This window comes from Schistocerca nitens, chromosome 5 (assembly GCF_023898315.1).
Source record: "Schistocerca nitens isolate TAMUIC-IGC-003100 chromosome 5, iqSchNite1.1, whole genome shotgun sequence".
Lineage (NCBI taxonomy): Eukaryota > Metazoa > Arthropoda > Insecta > Orthoptera > Acrididae > Schistocerca > Schistocerca nitens.
Window position 1 is genome coordinate 717,136,027 of NC_064618.1, and position 20,200 is coordinate 717,156,226.

The following is a 20,200-nucleotide window of genomic DNA, read 5'->3' on the forward strand; positions in this document are numbered from 1 at the left end:
ATCTGTCCCTAAACAAGGTTTCCCTTACTGTTTGGCAAGGGCTTTGACCAGAGCCAGTCAATGAGAGCGGCACTGTGGAAACGATCCTCCTTGAAACGAGAAAACCATTTTTTTGCCGTGCTCTGTCTAATAGCATCATCCCCATACACGGTGCAAATGTTTCTGGCTTTCTCCACTGCTGTCACCCCTCTACTGAACTCAAACAGAAGAAAACGTCGGAAATAACCAAATTTCTCCATTTGGCACCCGATGTTCTAGCGGGCACAGTATCTCCAAATGACAAAATGGAAATATGTAAATTCAAATAGAAAAATGAAATATGACAGTCGATAAATAAACCCATAGCCATCGGAATACCAAAATGAAAAACTAAAATCTCTACGAACTTACGCACCAACCTAATATATGAAGGATGAAGCAGTATGCTTTTCTTCTACGCATCAGTCGTCTGAGTGGTTTGATGTAGCCCGCCACGAGTTCCTCTCCTGTGCCAAAATTTACATTTTCCAATCAGAGTATCATTTGGAACATACGTCCTCAATTATTTCCCGGAAGTATTCCAATCTCTGTCTTTCTCTACAGTGTTTCCTCTCTACAGCTCCCTTTAGTGCCACGGAACCAATTCTCTGATGTCTTAACAGATGTCATATAATTCTGTCTCTTCATGTTTCCAGTTTCTCCATACATTCCTTTCCTCGTCGTTTCTACAGACAACCTTCTCTGTCCTTACCTTAGCAGACACAGTTCGTGCTTCACTTCCATACAGTGATGTGCCCAGGAGTATGGTCTGAGATATCTGTTGCTCAGGTTATAGCCTGTCTTTCATAAGCTGCCTCATCAAAAGTGTCCCGACAGCTATTCGTCTTTATGAAGGCTTGAACTCTTTCAGTGAGCTATCCCAATGTCTGTGTAGGAATGGCAGTCCATTTTCCCTCTAGAGACGTACTTCAGTTTTCCTGAACAGAAGAAACCAGAGTGTGTAGTTGCGTCGGACGCTAAAGCCTGGAGTGAAATTGTATTAAATTATTCCACCGGTGTTCTGCTGGCTTCAGGTCGTGACTGTGGGCAGGCAAAACCATTTCAGCAATGTTATTGTCCACAAACCACTCTTTCACAGATAATGCATTATGACAGGCTGCATTGCAGTGTTAATTCAGTAATCGTCTCCAAACTGCTCCTTTACTGTACGTAGTATCCAACGCTGTGAACTTGTAACGTCTACGCTCGGGCGTACGTTAACTCTTTAAAGCCTGTACTATGGTAAGTTGACGGGCTTCACCTTATAAGAAAGGATTTTAGTAAATATGTTGACCGCGTGTATCTAATTGGAGGCAAAATCATACTTTCACCCACTCAGTAACAACAATGATACGTCAAGCAAGTCTGAAGTGCAACTACGCGTTAGGACGGACAAGAAACAACACCGCAGGTGCTAATAAACTGTTAATAATACGGTCGCCAGCCTAATTAGGCATTAAGTGAGTTTTTTCCTTGTACAAGTGGGTGTACGTACAAGCATAACAACACGTAGTAATACTGCATTATATGGAAAATTTTAGAACCAGAAAAATCTACTGAACTAATATTTTCCCTTTTTGTACTAATTTGGACAAGCTATAAAAACACAACATTACACTATAATGATTACTACAAACTGCGTTTTGTCTATTGATCCGACTGAAATCGGGCATAGGTTACCCTAGAAATAGCACTTTTGAAACACACATACAATGTCAATTTTAATAAGGGTAAAACACTGATAAATTTAGGTTTTATATTGACTTTAACTTTGCTGGTCAAATCAGGTCAGTACACTTCAGAATTTAAATGAATAGAAAAGAAAAGAGTGGAGGGGGGACCCTGAAACTGTTATGATCACTGTGTTGAAACTATTAACTATTGGAAGCATTAAGCACTCAAGAATTACAATATATGAGTTACTACTCTTTTTGTCTTATTACCTCCTCATTTAACTACCATTATTTTTGTCTCAAATTAATTAAGCTTCATTACTAAACCAATTCCAAAATTAGCTTCCAACTTCGTCAGAACTTTGTTCTTTGCTTATTTTTTTCATTAACAATAAAGCTCCTTAAACATCTTTCTAGCATAGATAGGTCTGCAGGTAATTCTTATTAACATAAACTTTAAATCTTCATTTCGGGACACTCGGATTACACAACATGTGGAAAGGACCCTGTCTAGGTTAGTGATGAGGATAATTAATTGATAGGACAATTCTGGTAAAAGTTAAGTTGTTATTGAACAGTCAGGAACAAATTTAACACTGGTCCACACGAATACAATTCTAAAGATTCAACCTGTTCGTGTCGATGCGGCGGTTGGCGGGCGGCGAGATGGCGAGGCGCACAGCACACATACAATCACAGCTATGGCTCTTGATGTATCGGCACTTTGCTTCTTCTTAGCGTCGCAATCCTTTTCAATTTAGTGCCTATAGAATATAGCCATGCTGTATAGTCGTCGGAAACGGCACATCCGAGGCTCAATGAAATCACGTTTTCCAGGAAAGCCTCCTCGATCCAGAACGTGTATCTCAGACCGATGCCCAACTCCGACTACTACTGCTGAGCCCGTTATGCCGTGCCGCGCCCGTGTGCATTTTCCCGCGCTCGCCTGCCATCCACCTTTTACCGCTCCCCTACAGACAGGGTATTCACCAAAGGTTTTGAATTCCACATATCCTAATACATTGCCTACGTATGGACCAGACGCACAATTACAACTTTAAACATGTTACAATAGATTCAACATGGGTTACACTTCAATTCTATTATAGCATTGCTTGAAATTTGACATAAATATTAATATTCACATCGAAAGTTGCTTACAGTTTCTTTAAGATAATGACATGAAAAGAAAAAGAAATGAAATCAAAACATTGCTTACACTAATTTATCGAATATCAGAAGAAAAAATTATTATATGTACAGTTGTTGTTACAAACTCTGTTCATACCCTTTCGCGTTAGGTGTTTCCTTACGCCCATTAAGATAACCACACTCTGACCATGAAAAAACAAATCAGTAATTAGCTGTTGCCGCAACACATCAAGGCTGGTAACGTTCTCCACGCATTCGCCAAACCTTAATCCTTCTATTGGTTTGCCACAGGGTACAGCGTGATTCATCACTTCAAATGACTCGTTTTCACTCATCCACTGTGACCACCTCAAAGGTCACTTAGCGTTGATTACAGAAGTGTGTTTCTTATGAGGAGCTGCTCGGAAATTGAAATCCTTTTTTTTGACTGCCTGCACGCAGTTATTGTGCTAGCTGAACTGTTGGCAGTGATTTTTCCGGCTAATTTCATATGCTATTTTTAAAACCACCCTCGCCAAAGCCCGGCGGTTCCTGCCTGTCAGTACCTGAGGTCTGTATAGTTTTGGTTAGATTGTGGTTGTTACCTCCTGTTTCCACTTCACAATCATATCACCAATGGTCGACGTGCGCAGTCTTTGAAGAGCTGAAATGTCTTGATGGATTTGTTACTCAGACGACATCCAGTGTGAGACGTGACTGGTTCATGTCATGCGTTGGATTAAACCTTGGTTGCTATTCTGTGTTTAGTCTCCCGCGGTTATCGCGATTATGCTGTTATCCTCTCTCTCCGTGAGTGGCAACAGTGGTGTGTATCGATATTCGCACATTGTGCTATCTTTGGCCTGGCGCTTATAGTTTCTGGTTGTGCTGTGTGAGACCAGTTGGTCGGTTGGCGTGGAGCGGCGAGGAAATCTACTCGGCGCATAGTTTGGCTGGGGCCGATGGCGGCGACTACGCGCGGTCGGAGTGTGTGGTGCTGTTCCCATCGCTACGAGGTCCGTGGCTCACCGATCCTGGGCACGAAAGTTGAGTTTTGACTTTATCTACCAGCAAGTCACGACTGTTCACATTGTGTCGTTTGGGTTTCGTTGTCGGCTGTTGGGACATTCCCAAGAGCAACAACGTGTGTTTCCAAGTTGGCAAATTTTAGCCACCCTCCAGTTGGGTTTAACTGTACTTGGTTATTTTGAATTGACGTGCACCAGCAGAATCTTCTGCCTTGTGGCCGTTAACGTTCCGGTTACCTGCCCTGGCCGTTGATGTAAAATCAGGCCGTGTATTTTCCTCATCGTGTTGTCGCTGTCCAGCAAGGTGTGTAGTTTGACATCTCAATGTACTATTGGTTGTGGGCGCCAATACTTTCTGCGTTGTTCCATTGAACTCCCTGTTGTGTGCTGATCGGGTGGAGTTGAAGTTATCTTGTCGGTGGGTCCGTCGACTGTCTGTCGGTTGGGTTGTCATCGGATCGAGAATGGTTGGGCCGGCTGCCTGTCTCACCTAGGCGAGCGTTAGTGTTTGAATTCCAGGCCGACCCGCAGAAACTTCTGAGCGCCGTTGGGTGTACTGCCTTTTCTTATTTGTTCTTGTTGTTTGCATTTCTTTGGCTTCTAGCCGATTTTCAAATTAAGGTTGTTTTGTCCTTAAGGCGTAAGGTAGTTTCGGCCTTCAGCCTAAATTAAATAACTGTTTTAAGGGAGACCTTTGGCCTTTTTAAAAATTTAATTTAATTATGTGATGGGCCTTCACCCGATTTTGAATTAAAGTTGTTTTACTCTTAAGCTGTCAGAATGTTTGGGCCTTCACCCTAATTAAGGAATAGTTTTAAGATAAGGCCTTTTGCCTTTTAAAAATTCTGATTTGGTTTGAGCTTGAATTATTGGCTTTCAGCCGATTTAAAATTAAATTGGTCTCTGCCCTTAAGGCATGAGATTGTATGGCGTATTCAGCCGGTTATTAAGTTCCAAAAATTGATGCTGTGTTTTTTTTTTATTTTCTTGGCTCTTGTAATGTTTGGTCAAATAAATAAAGTTGTATGTTCGAGTGTAGCTGACAGCCTCTTATTTTGGCCCTTTCCACAATGTAAACTACCAGTCCTGTCCTGCGGGTTTAGCCGGGCGTCTCACAGTGAGTAGTCCACGTACGAAGTCACTGATTTCTTCTGGCCGATAAATTCGGCTGTAACCTCTTCTGTACTGACAAAAAAGTACTCTTGTCCTTTACACTGGCGAGATTATTGATTATACAGCGTATATTAATTCACCCTTTCGGGAATTTACGCTCTTTGAAGTTTAACTGTAAGTCTCATCGAGATACACGATGTCTGTCTTGCAGCGTCATCCACTGGAGTCGGTTGATGACCTGCGTGATGCTTTCGCTCTTGCTCAGCTAACCTGTGAAGAAAGGTGCTGCTGTGGTTTGGATCGGTCCAGCTATCTCAGAGCCAGGCACCAGTACGCAAGTGTGCTTAAGCGGCCTCGACAAGGGAGACGGGTGCAACAGTACACATTCCACTTGGTCGGGAACAGAGACTACGGCGACAGCAAGCTTATAAGTATGTACACAAGAAAACAAAAGCACTGATATTCCATGCCCTCAGAACGACTACCTATGTATCTACTCAGAACGATTGAGACCAAGAAACCTTGGCACTTGAGACACGTGTTCGTGCTGTTTGCAGTGGACAGACGTCGCTATATGACGAGTTATTTCGTTCTGACTTTCACGGATAAAATTAATCGCACGGCTGAATTTCTTGAGTACACGTGCAGAAAGACGGACAACGAATAAAACTTTCTTTTCCTCCCTCATGTACTTTTGTAAGACAAATACAGAGGATGTAATCGAGTGGAGCGAGGGACGGAAGAAAAAAGCCATTACGGAGAAACTTTGTGGAAAATTACAATTGGAGTATCGAACTGGTGCAGAAGGGGGGACTGGGTACGTATTTGTCCGAATGCCCTGCGGACCGGAATGTTTCAATTCGTGCGTAATGAAACCCGTGCCAGTTTGACTGGGGAAGATCGTATCAAAGCAAAGCAGGACAAAAGCAGTAGCCTCCAGCCTCTGTCCCCTTGTTCGCCATGGTGCCGCAGCTAACAGCGGACACCAGGACGTAGCGCAGAGATACGCAAGATATATCTACGTTTCATACAACTTCCCTTACTGTCTGGTACTGTTAGGGAAGGCAAATACTGCAGTTTGCTACGTGATACAGGAAACTGCAGGATTGTGAAGTATCACAAAATAACACACTGGACAAAGTACGTTCAAAGCACTGACGATTTAGACAAAAGTTTAGGAGGAATCGGTTGCTTTTACAGCGGAAGTGACGACCGTTTCATCAGGACGCACCATGGGGCAACCGCTCGCCCTCATATTTGCAACTGTATCATACCGATGGTTAGTTTGCATGTTTCCAGCAAGATTAGGCAAGACGTAAAACGACAGAAGCCATCAACCTCAACGGCCAGTCCTTGCGGTCGCGGCTACGACTTGACGTCATATAATTATTTATTAAATTAACCAGACGAGAAGGGAAAGTTGCAATGCGTTACCCACACGTAAACTCACAATCCAGAGCAAAAACATTAAATCACGAAATTTATAGTAGTTTACGAAGTAAGGATACAAAGATAGGTCAATTGGAGACAGAGAAGGACCATATCGATCGGAAGGAACATTCAGCTGGCTTGTTGACCAGGGAAAGGAATGATGTACCTCAGACTGACGACGAAAGCTAACGTATAGGCTCCGACTTAATAAGTTTTTGCCACTCAAAGCTGCTGAATTTCTTCTATTCCACTGTCTTTTCATTTAACTACAGTCAAGAAAAATAAATATAGCAATTATTCTGTTTAAGAGCGTGGATTGATCTACACATGATAATTCGTTAGAATGTGACACATTTCAATAATTAATTTAATAATTCTTTACTGTGATCCCAAGAATAAACATAACTTTAGTATTCCAGGCGATGCTCTCATTCTGGGGTGTATTCCAGTGCCGACACGTAAAAGCAAAGTTACACGATCAGGACCTAGACAGGCAAGCCGGTCGACACTTGCTAAGAGCCTAAAACGAAGATTGGAATTGTTCCAGCATCCTGTCCTACAGCATCAAGTTTCTCCCAAACTGTCACTACCTGCACTTAAAGTAGGTCGTCCTAAGATTTTTAAACAAAAATAAATTGGAATAGTAGATGCTTGGAAGTTTATGTCCATGATCATCTCCCGCAGCTAGTGTCTTTAAAGGCACATTTGCATGCTGAGCTTTATAGCAGAAAACGTAGTTATAAGTAATGAAATAAAGAAATAATTTGAGCCATAGAAGTAGTCCACGACTGTATAAATACTGCATACAGCCTCTGGAAACGTTTGAAGATTTTTGATCGTCAGATGATTGGAAGAATAAGAGGAACCTTTTGTTTGCTAGGTCTTATCCAGATCGGGTGTATATTGGCACACCGCCATTAATACTACATTATTTTATTAATACATTCACAAATCGCAAGCAAACGGCACTCGTAACTGCATAATTCAACTCTCAATGAAAGTGTCGTTATTTGGGTTTTATTTCAGAATGTACTGTTATTACTAACCTATGTATGTTTTATTTTGTATCAGCAATGATCAACGAGATGAGGATGCAGAAGGCAATGTAAACCACTGCATTAAAGACACGTAACATGTATCCACAGGACATGTGGCCTGTAATTGAAGAAGTGTCATGAATATCTCTCCATTGGCAAAAGATTCCGGAATAGTCCCCAATTCGGATCTCCGGGAGGGGACTGCCAAGGGGGAGGTTACCATGAGAAAAAGATTGAATAATCAACGAAAGGATAACGTTCTACGAGTCGGGGCGTGGAAAGTCAGAAGCCTGAACGTGGTAGGGAAACTAGAAAATCTGAAAAGGGAAATGCAAAGGTTCAAATGGTTCAAATGGCTCTGAGCACTATGGGACTCAACTGCTGAGGTCATTAGTCCCCTAGAACTTAGAACTACTTAAACCTAACTAACCTAAGGACATCACAAACATCCATGCCCGAGGCAGGATTCGAACCTGCGACCGTAGCGGTCTTGCGGTTCCAGACTGCAGCGCCTTTAACCGCACGGCCACTTCGGCCGGCGGAAATGCAAAGGCTCAATCTAGATATAGTAGGGGTCAGTGAAGTGAAGTGGAAGGAAGACAAGGATTTCTGGTCAGATGAGTGTCGGGTAATATCAACAGCAGCAGAAAATGGTATAACAGGTGTAGCATACGTTATGAATAGGAAGGTAGGGCAGATGGTGTGTTACTGTGAACAGTTCAGTGACCGGGCTGTACTAATCAGAATCGACAGCAGACTAACACCGACAACGATAGTTCAGGTATACATGCCGACGTCGCAAGCTGAAGATGAACAGATAGAGAAAGTGTATGAGAATATTGAAAGGGTAATGCAGTATGTAAAGGGGGACGAAAGTCTAATAGTCATGGGCGACTGGAATGCAGTTGTAGGGGAAGGAGTAGAAGAAAAGGTTACAGGAGAATATGGGCTTGGGACAAGGAATGAAAGAGGAGAAAGACTAATTAAGTTCTGTAACAAGTTTCAGCTAGTAATAGCGAATACCCTGTTCAAGAATCACAAGAGGAGTAGGTATACTTGGAAAAGGCCTGGAGATACGGGAAGATTTCAATTAGATTACATCATGGTCAGCCAGAGATTCCGAAATCAGATACTGGATTGTAAGGCGTACCCAGGAGCAGATATAGACTCAGATCACAATATAGTAGTGATGAAGAGTAGGCTGACGTTCAAGATATTAGTCAGGAAAAATCAATACACAAAGAAGTGGGATACGGAAGTACTAAGGAATGACGAGATACGTTTGAAGTTCTCTAACGTTATAGATACAGCAATAAGGAATAGCGCAGTAGGCAGTACAGTTGAAGAGGAATGGACATCTCTAAAAAGGGCCATCACAGAAGTTGGGAAGGAAAACATAGGTACAAAGAAGGTAACTGCGGAGAAACCATGGGTAACAGAAGAAATACTTCAGTTGATTGATGAAAGGAGGCAGTACAAACATGTTCCGGGAAAATCAGGAATACAGAAATACAAGTCGCTGAGGAATGAAATAAATAGGAAGTGCAGGAAAGCTAAAACGAAATGGCTGCAGGAAAAATGTGAAGACATCGAAAAAGATATGATTGTCGGAAGGACACACTCAGCATACAGGAAAGTCAAAACAACCTTTGGTGGCATTAAAAGCAACGGTGGTAACATTAAGAGTGCAACGGGAATTCCACTGCTAAATGCAGAGGAGAGAGCTGATAGGTGGAAAGAATACGTTGAAAGCCTCTATGAGGGTGATGATTTGTCTGATGTGATAGAAGAAGAAACGGGAGTCGATTTAGAAAAGATAGGGGATCCAGTATTAGAATCGGAATTTAAAAGAGCTTTGGAGGACTTACGGTCAAATAAGGCAGAAGGGATAGATAACATTCCATCAGAATTTCTAAAATCATTGCGGGAAGTGGCAACAAAACGACTATTCACGTTGGTGTGTAGAATATATGAGTCTGGCGACATACCATCTGACTTTGGGAAAAGCATCATCCACACAATTCCGAAGACGGCAAGAGCTGACAAGTGCGAGAATTATCGCACAATCAGCTTAGCAGCTCATGCATCGAAGCTGCTTACAAGAATAATATACAGAAGAATGGAAAAGAAATTTGAGAATGCGCTAGGTGACGATCAGTTTGGCTTTAGGAAAAGTAAAGGGACGAGAGAGGCAATTCTGACGTTACGGCTAATAATGGAAGCAAGGCTAAAGAAAAATCAAGACACTTTCATAGGATTTGTCGACCTGAAAAAGCGTTCGACAATATAAAATGGTGCAAGCTGTTCGAGATTCTGAAAAAAGTAGGGGTAAGCTATAGGGAGAGACGGGTCATATACAATATGTACAATAACCAAGAGGGAATAATAAGAGTGGACGATCAAGAACGAAGTGCTCGTATTAAGAAGGGTGTAAGACAAGGCTGTAGCCTTTCGCAACTACTCTTCAATCTGTACATCGAGGAAGCAATGATGGAAATAAAAGAAAGGTTCAGGAGTGGAATTAAAATACAAGGTGAAAGGATATCAATGATACGATTCGCTGATGACATTGCTATCCTGAGTGAAAGTGAAGAAGAATTAAATGATCTGCTGAACGGAATGAACAGTCTAATTTGTACACAGTATGGTTTGAGAGTAAATCGGAGAAAGACGAAGGTAATGAGAAGTAGTAGAAATGAGAACACCGAGAAACTTAACATCAGGATTGATGGTCACGAAGTCAATGAAGTTAAGGAATTCTGCTACCTAGGCAGTACAATAACCAATGACGGACGAAGCAAGGAGGACATCAAAAGCAGACTCGCTATGGAAAAAAAGGCATTTCTGGCCAAGAGAAGTCTACTAATATCAAATACCGGCCTTAATTTGAGGAAGAAATTTCTGAGGATATACGTCTGGAGTACAGCATTGTATGGTAGTGAAACATGGACTGTGGGAAAACCGGAAGAGAAGAGAATCGAAGCATTTGAGATGTGGTGCTATAGACGAATGTTGAAAATTAGGTGGACTGATAAGGTAAGGAATGAGGAGGTTCTATGCAGAATCGGAGAGGAAAGGAATATGTGGAAAACACTGATAAGGAGAAGGGACAGGATGATAGGACATCTGCTAAGACATGAGGGAATGACTTACTAGAGGGATCTGTGGAGGGCAAAAACTGTAGAGGAAGACAGAGATTGGAATACGTCAAGCAAATAATTGAGGACGTAGGTTGCAAGTGCTACTCTGAGATGAAGAGGTTAGCACAGGAAAGGAATTCGTGGCGGTCCGCATCAAACCAGTCAGTAGACTGATGACAAAAAAAAAAAGTTGCTGTAAGATTGTTGGGTGACTTGGCATGGCAAAAGGTTCCGTACTTCTAAGCAAAAAGTCGTCCATCTCGATCCACCGTCGTCTTCGGGTGCTGTCTTATTACGAAGCCCGATTTTAGAGAGAAGAAACACGGTTAAAAAATACATGAACGGACCTTTAACAAAAAAAGGCCGTGCTCGAGGGCCGAGAGTTTGTACGTTATTTAACACTCATTACTATAATTCCTTGTATTGTCTCGATCCAGGTACGAACGGGCTAAACTTAAATGTCCCATTTTCTTTCTTTTTTTCTGTTTTTGTTTCTGTGTTAAACTAACTTCAGTTCAAGAGAATGTTACAGGAGAAGAGTACCGCTTTTAACGACAAAACATCGCCTGTGGTCGTTCTGTGAATGTTGCAGTCATAATAGGTTTCTACGTTTTAGCTCTAAGAGATTAAAGAGAATTGTTGCTTATTACTTCTGTGAAATTTCGCACAAGTTGTCTTACTTGAAATTTTTTGCTGTGACTTCATTTGTTTTATATCCAATACTATGGTTTTGTGTGTTCATTGCAAAATTAAATGCAAAGGCCGCAAATGCAGGAAAAGGAACACCGGAATACTGAAAGCCGAAAAGCTGCGGATATTGAGAGTGAAACCACGCTCTTTCCACTTCAAAAATAAACCAGGAGCCACAAACGCCGCAAATTTCACCACTTTCATAAACAGCAACTCTTGTTAATCTCTACAAATGAAAATGTAGAAAAGTATTATGTATGCAGTATTTACAATACCACCACTGATAACACTTTGTCATTCATAATTCCTTTTCGCTTCAAGAATAAAAACTACACATGCCTTTTTGTCAAGAAAAGTCACTTAAGAAACAAATATGGTGTAAATACTGTAGACTGTCTAATACCATCTGCTTCATTTTAACTAACATTCGATGAATTATTATTTGTTTCTTTATGTAGTTGTTTACGTATTAATTTGTGACATATGCTCTTGTAGTCTGCGCGTTTACCAAGTCGATAGTTCTTCGTCAAAACGTCTGTTCATATAATACTCCATTCTGTAAATGATGATGTATGAGGTTACGTAAACAAGTGTAATAAATTAGGAGATAACTGAGTCACATAGTAAGTCACGTCTGTCAGTGCTAAAGTTTAACGTATAGCTAAACTTACACATACAGCAACAAATTTTCATTCAGAATTACTGTTCAGAAAAAATTTGATATTTCACCAGGCAGTTCTGGCAGGAATTTCGGAAGGAATACTATAATACTATTGAAGCTATATATAATCTAAAACACGAAATTATATGCAATAAAAATTTATTGCATAACTTATTTACGAAATCTGCAAATATTGTATGAACCAGGAAACTTAAAGCTCTAGAAATCTCTTGAACTCGTACCAAACCGTTGATGAACATTAGGCAGGTCTACAAAAAAGCGAACTGTCATAGAATATCTAATATGTGAACAATTGAAAAAAAATTTAAAAAACATATACATTATCTGTTTAAAATGCAAAGAACAATTCACTGGAGACAGAAAAGAAGAAGTCGGAAGAACTTTATGAGACATTTTAAAACAGAACAGAGACGGGGACTACAGAAATGCTCACGTACAGAATTATCCTCATTAGCAACGACAGGTATAAAAATATTATATTTGAAATTCTTGTATAGCTCTACAGAAAAAATTTACATACAATGAAACCATATTAATACAACACTGAACCAGCAGCAAAAAACTGATTTAACAGTTTTTTAAGACCTGGTACCCATAAAAACTAATACAACAGCTTACCATAAGACGGTAATTGACATGCCAAGAGGATAACATGGCAATAAAACGAACTATGAAGCTTAAAAATATGTATATGTAAGAAAATGTTTAAGACAGGTTAGAATAAAATAAAAGTAAGGAGCGAAAAGGGCAGTGATAACAAACAGCACGGCAGAATCACGAGGGAACGAAATACTGAAGTTTTAGGTCACTATGTGTAGCAGTGTCCCATATTATACTACTGTTAGAGAGGATTGGTTTGAACATACGGGAAAACGTTTATCCTTTCCTGTAAGACTTTGGCATCGGAACACATATTGCAGTGATTAAGTGGTGCTATTATTCGTACGTAGCTCCACGGGATTCAACAAGTCGGATCACAGTGCCGGTTATCTCGCAAAGAAATGAGTTGTGGTGGATGTGAGTCTGTTGAGGGAACAAATGGTGTGGTAATCATGCTTGTTGTCTAGCAGCTGAGTACTGATGTTGATAGACTAACGATTTTCTACTCCCGATCATGTGGCGTTTAAACTGTACGTGTTATTCTACTCAATACTAACGATGCAGCAGCAAACAGAAACGCTCTATGATAACCCAGGTATGAGGAGATTTTTCTCTACTGTATTACTACGTTCTCTAAGGAGGCAGAAGGAGGTAGAAAATTACATATTTCTTCTGACAGTACCGTCTCGACAGAATTCGAGAACAAATTACCTTCGAAATAAATCAGTTCACTGTATTTATTTACACAATGTAAAGAATTAAAATCAATGAGGGACTATAACAACATGCCGGTGTATTTACTTATTTCATTTAATTCTTCTGCTTAATTGCAGTTGCACATTAAATTCTACACACTAATTTTACAAGTTCAGCTATAATGACGGCTTGTGACAACCAAATTTCTAAGTTCATAATATATTTTAATGAATTCAAGCAGTGATACACCATTTTTAGCATAGCGTTAATCTAATTAGACTACGAATAATACGCACATAATGTTTGATTTTTGCTTTCTACTGTCCTATATAGTTCTTCGGTTCGCCTAAAGTTACGGGGTACTATCCTCCGTGCTATTTTTATACTTAGAGTTTCGTCAGGACTGGCTCTCCCAAGGCTGTCAGTAGTTCCAATGGAATGTTGTCTACTCCCGGGGCAGGTCTTTCAGTGCTCTGTCAAACTCTTCACGCAGTATCGTATCTCCCATTTCATCTTCATCTACCTCCTCTTCCATTTCCATTATATTGTCCTCAAGAACATCACCCTTGTGTAGACCCTCTATATACTCCTTCCACCTTTCTGCTTTGCCTTCTTTGCTTAGAACTCGGTTTGCATCTGAGCTCTTGATATTCATGCAAGTGGTTCTCTTATCTCCAAAGGTCTCTTTAATTTTCCTGTAGGCAGTATCTATCTTACCCCTAGTGAAATAAGCCTCTACATCCTTACATTTGTCCTCTAGCCATCCCTGCTTAGCCATTTTGCACTTCCTGTCGATCTCATTTTTGAGACGTTTGTATTACTTTTTGCCTGCTGCATTTACTGCATTTTTATATTTTCTCCTTTCATCAATTAAATTCAATCATCACGCTGTTACCAAACTGCTACATATCCAGTTGTTGCCTCCTTTATCATATTTCATTCCAGTTACACAACATGTTTTGTATTCTGGCCTTACTGTAAGTAAGATGGAAGGCTATAAATAACCGACGTTGCCATATAAACGATCGTCTTATACTAAACTGTTCAATGCAGTTTCGAGTCAGAATTGTGCTATCCGTCTCAAAGTCTGTTGATTACTATGGTGTTAGTAAAATGGGCATAATATTAATCACATAGCTGGACTATCGCACGCAAAGGACCGTTTGCATTAAGTTTCATCTCTCGGCTGCTTGATCCGGAAGTTTTCGCTCGTCTGTGGCACGGATGACAACATTTGGAGTCGAAACTAAGTATTAAGCATCGCCTTCTGTTTGATAAGAACCACTTCATTTATAGTGTTCGATTGGTCATGCTTCTCATTTAATTTGTAGTATCGGTTGATAACTGTGTACCGGAACATGTTTCTTAACTACAGTAACGGAAATAGAAAGCTGTACATCAGAAACTTTCATTCCTTTCAGAAATGACATGCTTCATCTATAATAGTATAATCCCCACAGGCACAGATTATTTTTGTGTGGCGTGCTAGCTAGGAGCATCCGATTGGTATGTTGAGACACTTTGTCGTGTCTGAAATACATACTGAGCCAGTTACAAATATATTTGGCTGTAGGCTGACATGAAAGTATACGCTTGCCGTAAAGTCATAGATATGTTTTTTGGGTGACAAATCAGGGCACAGAGCAGGCCAATGAAGGGCCGTACATTCCTCGAGGCGTCTGTGTTGTTACCTGTATCGTGGGTTATATCATTATATTGCAGGAATAGGTCATTTGGTTCCCTGGTAATGTAGGGTGTGATACCGAGTTTAATATCTTATATAACATTCAGCCTCTCTCCCATTAGTCCTGTTGTAATTTCCAACAGTACTCACAGAATTATTGCAGGAAATAGAAATATATTGGTCTCGAGACTCGCTACTCCATCTAATCTTTTACCAGACAAGCTAAGAACGCATCGGCATCGACATGAAGATTCCTCACACAGAAACGAGGCTACAGATTTACACTCAACGTCCGATCTCTGTTCTCTGTAACACGGTGCTAGCGATTAACGACGCAAAGTAACTCGAGATCTCAACTCAGCCTCCAGTAATCTGTTACCATCGTTCTCGGTGACTTTCTCTCTGTGGCACTCGCCTGAAAAGGCCATCGTGTAACTCCCGATCTTCAATTATAAGATTGAAACTTTTCAGCGCTGAAAATATTGAAAATAATCTCCCGTACGGTTGACTTTTTGATCAAGATATTACACCAGCATGGATGTACTAAAGAGTCGCTTTGATAGCATTCGGCCGAACTATTATGCAAGATTTTCCATTTCTATCAATGTAGATTTAAACACAGGGTGTCCTGGCTAGAGGTATCTACATCTACATCTACATCTACATACGTACTCCGCAATCCACCATACGGTGCGTGGCGGAGGGTACCTCGTACCACAACTAGCATCTTCTCTCACTGTTCCACTCCCAAACAGCACGAGGGAAAAATGACAGCCTATATGGCTCTGTAAGAGCCCTAATCTCTCTTATCTTTGTGGTCTTTCCGCGAAATGTAAGTTGGCGGCAGTAAAATTGTACTGCAGTCAGCCTCAAATGCTGGTTCTCTAAATTTCCTCAGTAGCGATTCACGAAAAGAACGCCTCCTTTCCTCTAGAGACTCCCACCCGAGTTCCTGAAGCATTTCCGTAACACTCACGTGATTATCAAACATACCAGTAACAAATCTAGCAGCCCGCCTCTGAATTGCTTCTATGTCCTCCCTCAATCCGACCTGATAGGGATCCAAAACACTCGAGCAGTACTCAAGAATAGGTCGTATTAGTGTTTTATAAGCGGTCTCCTTTACAGATGAACCACATCTTCCCAAAATTCTACCAATGAACCGAAGACGATTATCCGCCTTCCCCACAACTGCCATTACATGCTTGTCGCACTTCATATCGCTCTGATATGTTACGCCCAAATATTTAATCGACGTCACTCTGTCAAGCACTACACTACTAATGGAGTATTCAAACATTACGGGATTCTTTTTCCTATTCATATGCATTAATTTACATTTATCTATATCATCGTGTATCCTCCTGCAGTCACTCAACGACGACACCTTCCCGCACACCACAGCATCATCAGCAAACAGCTGCACATTGCTATCCATCGTATCCAAAAGATCGTTTATGTAGATAGAAAACAATAGCGGACCTACACAGAACACTCTGTTAAGATTTCAGTACCTATTAACGTTTTTGGCTTTATTTGTCTAATATTGTACACAGGAGTTCAAATAGTTTCATATGTGGGTACCGTTTGTGGCTCGGCATATATCGAAATGATACTCCACTTGTCGCCACATGTTCTTAAGCCAGACAGTTGTTACGTCCTCCACTGCGGCATCAATCCGTCGAACCCTGGTTCTGTAAACAATGTTCTCGGTAAACTCTATGTACTGACATCCAGAGAAGTCAGACCGGTACAGCGAGGGGGTCAGACCAATGGAGCCCACATTCGGAGCCAACTCTCAGGAAACATGAAGAAATGTTGCAACACCTGCTGCAAAATGAAGGCGGGAGGCATCTGTCGAGCCGAGAGGTCTCAGGCGCTGCACTCATGGACTGTGCGGCTGGTCCCGGCGGAGGTTCGAGTCCTCCCTCGGGCATGGGTGTGTGTGTTTGTCCTTAGGATAATTTAGGTTAAGTAGTGTGTAAGCTTAGGGACTGATGACCTTAGCAGTTAAGTCCCATAAGATTTCACACACATTTGAACATTTTTTGCATCTGTCGAACTGTATAGTTCGCCAATATGTTGAGATAGACGTGTCCTATCTGTGGCACGTATGCGCCATGCCACTCAGATCTATTAATGATATGGTGAAGATCACATCTCGAGGAATGTCTATCGACTGCGTGTTTACCCATCAACATAAAATATCGAGTTATATCGTTATAAGTATTTGTTTGTGTATACCTCTATCCCTGACATCCAGTATCTGACTGCGCTATTAATACGGATATTCGAGTAAGTTTAAAAATATGTGTAATTTATTTCTTATGTTAAAGTACTGAACGTTAGAGACATGACATTTCCTTTCATAAAATGAAAGATACATGAATTGTAATTAGTTCTTACCTCCAAAAGACTGGAGGTGAAAGGTGTAGCAGTGCTAGGTAGTTTTTGTTAATGCAACAGACCTCCTTTGCTCAAAATTATACCCTTCTGATGGCATCTGTTAATTATTAATCTTGGTAATTACTGATTATGCCTGTCATACTTTTTTTTTCAAAACTGCGTTTGATATTTCGAATATTCTTCGCTTTCAAGCAAGTATCTGAAGAATCGCTATGCATTAGAAAGAAACAAAGCGAAATGTGCACATGGTATTCAAAACATCGATCATTCTACGTGGAAGTTTTCCTTTTAACTGTAACTTACACAAGTTTTTACGATAAATGTCTACTAATAGAAGATCATGCACCAAGGTAGTGAAAATGTTTTCCTGGAATCGGGCATGAATTTATATGACAGGCGAGTAGTCGCTTAGTGTAGTCTCCGTAGCAGCAGTTCCGTACACTGAGTTCATTAACGTGAACCACACGTGGCGCAACGTTGGCTGATGGGCGGTGGAACTGTTCCGCTGGCGATGAGGTGGTGAGCCGCACAACACGCCTCCAGGTCGCAAACGATTTGCGTTCGCCCAGTTAACCCAGTTTGAGACCGACCCATCACTTGATTGAGTGAGGGAAGCTAATCGCATCGCTCCAATGGTTGCCGCACATTCCGTTCATACCAGATTGTTCGGCCGCGTTGGGTCCTATGGATGCGTTGCAGGCACACACACGCACGCGCGAACACACGCACACGCACACACACACACACACACACACACACACACACACACACACACACATGGTACTTGTGCGTTGTTACCGTCCAGCAGACCATCCGAAGTGATATAGTCGGTTTTGACGACGAGCTCACACGGGCACATCTGCTTCATCTTCCGCCGTCCTGCCAGTCTAGATGACAAGTTAGACACATTACCTCCTGTAGCAGTTCCAGTTACAGAGTGCTTCTATCTGTAGGAGTGTATACTGAATTGTAATGTAGAAACAGACTGAAACTCCTTTGCGTTAAATGGTGTCTCAGAAAATGTTGAAGATGATAGTGCGATTTGAATTCGGTAAAGAACCTCCGTAGCTACTCTCTCCCATTCCTAGCATTCATGCAGCACATAGAGTCTCCTGTTGCTTAAGCTTTGGCAAATTAATTTTTTTCAACTTCGTGAAAGATGTATTCGTGTCGCCACATACCTCATTGAACCTAAAAAAAAACCTACTTTTGTGTGTCATCTATTTGCGTATCATACAGACTTTTCCCTTCATTGTATCGTATTTTCACTTCAGTTTACACTGTTTTCTGAAATCGAGATTTGGGAGAATGGAGAATCACCTACTATCTACATTCAGTTATTCTGCCGTCGGGCCCGCATCTCGTGGTCGTGCGGTAGCGTTCTCGCTTCCCATGCCCGGGTTCCCGGGTTCGATTCCCGGCGGGGTCAGGGATTTTCTCTGCCTCGTGATGGCTGGGTGTTGTGAGATGTCCTTAGGTTAGTTAGGTTTAAGTAGTTCTAAGTTCTAGGGGACTGATGACCATAGATGTTAAGTCCCATAGTGCTCAGAGCCATTTGAACCATTTTCTGCCGTCGGGATCAGCCATGAAACTGTCTCAAAAGATAGAACACATCACGCTGTTAGCAAGTCTCTCTCCTTAGCTACTCAGTGAGAATTGTTAAGTAGTATGTTACATTGAAGATAATATACTTTGGAACCAACTGCTAACTAGCTCGGACATAAGTGAAAATTACACGCAAATTCAAACACAATCTGTTAAAAAATGAAAGGTTTCCAGAAAGACTACTGCAAATTTTGAAAACTGGTGTACAGAACAAGAACTGAGCGAGCCGCAATTCTTAATCTTCAACTCTTGGTTCTTCAGTACCACGAACAAAGGTAAGCTTTGCGACCAAAACAAGACCCCACTGGTAGGGTGTCCTGCGTTCCTCAGCGATACAGATAGCCGTACCGTAGGTACAACTACAATGAACACAACCACTAAGCACAGGAATCCGTTTAGAGGCCAGAAAGACGTGTGCTTCCTGAAGAGGAGCATCAGGCGTTTCAGAAGTCGCAGGGGCAGCTTTCTACTTTGCCGACCGTTCTCGCCTTCTACTATCAACCACAACAGCCTTGGTATGCTGGTACTGTAAACAGCTGAAAGCAAGGGGAAACAACAGCCGTAATTTTTCCCAGAGCATGAAGCTGTACTTTATGATTAAATGATGATGGCGTCATATTTGGTAACATTTCCGCAGATAAAACAGTCCCCCTTTCGGATCTCCTGGCAGTGACTTCTCGGCAGGGCGTCGTCACCAGGAGAAACAAAATTTGCGTTCTACGTATAGGAGAGTGGAACGTTAGAAAAATGGTTCAAATGGTTCTGAGCACTATGGGACTTAACATCTGTGGTCATCAGTCCCCTAGAACTTAGAACTACTTAAGCCTAACTAACTTAAGGACACCACACACATCCATGCCCGAGGCAGGAGTCGAACCTGCGACCGTAGCAGTCGCGCGGTTCCGGACGGCGCGCCTAGAACCGCTAGACCACCGCGGCCGGCAGTGGAACGTTAGATCCCTTAGTCAGGAAGGTATGTTAGACAGATTCAAAAGGCAAAGTTATATACATCGGGAATCAGTGAATTTAGATGGCAGGACGAACTAACTTTTGGTCAGGTAAATACAAGTTTATAAATACAAAATCAAATAGATGTAAGGATGGATTAGGTTTAAAAATTAATAAGAAAATAGCAATGCAGGTAAACTACAATGAACACGTAGAGAAAATATTAACGTAGCAAAGAGAGATGGTTCAAATGGTTCAAATGGCTTTGAGCACTATGGGCTTAACATCTGTGGTCATCAGTCCCCTAGAACTTAGAAC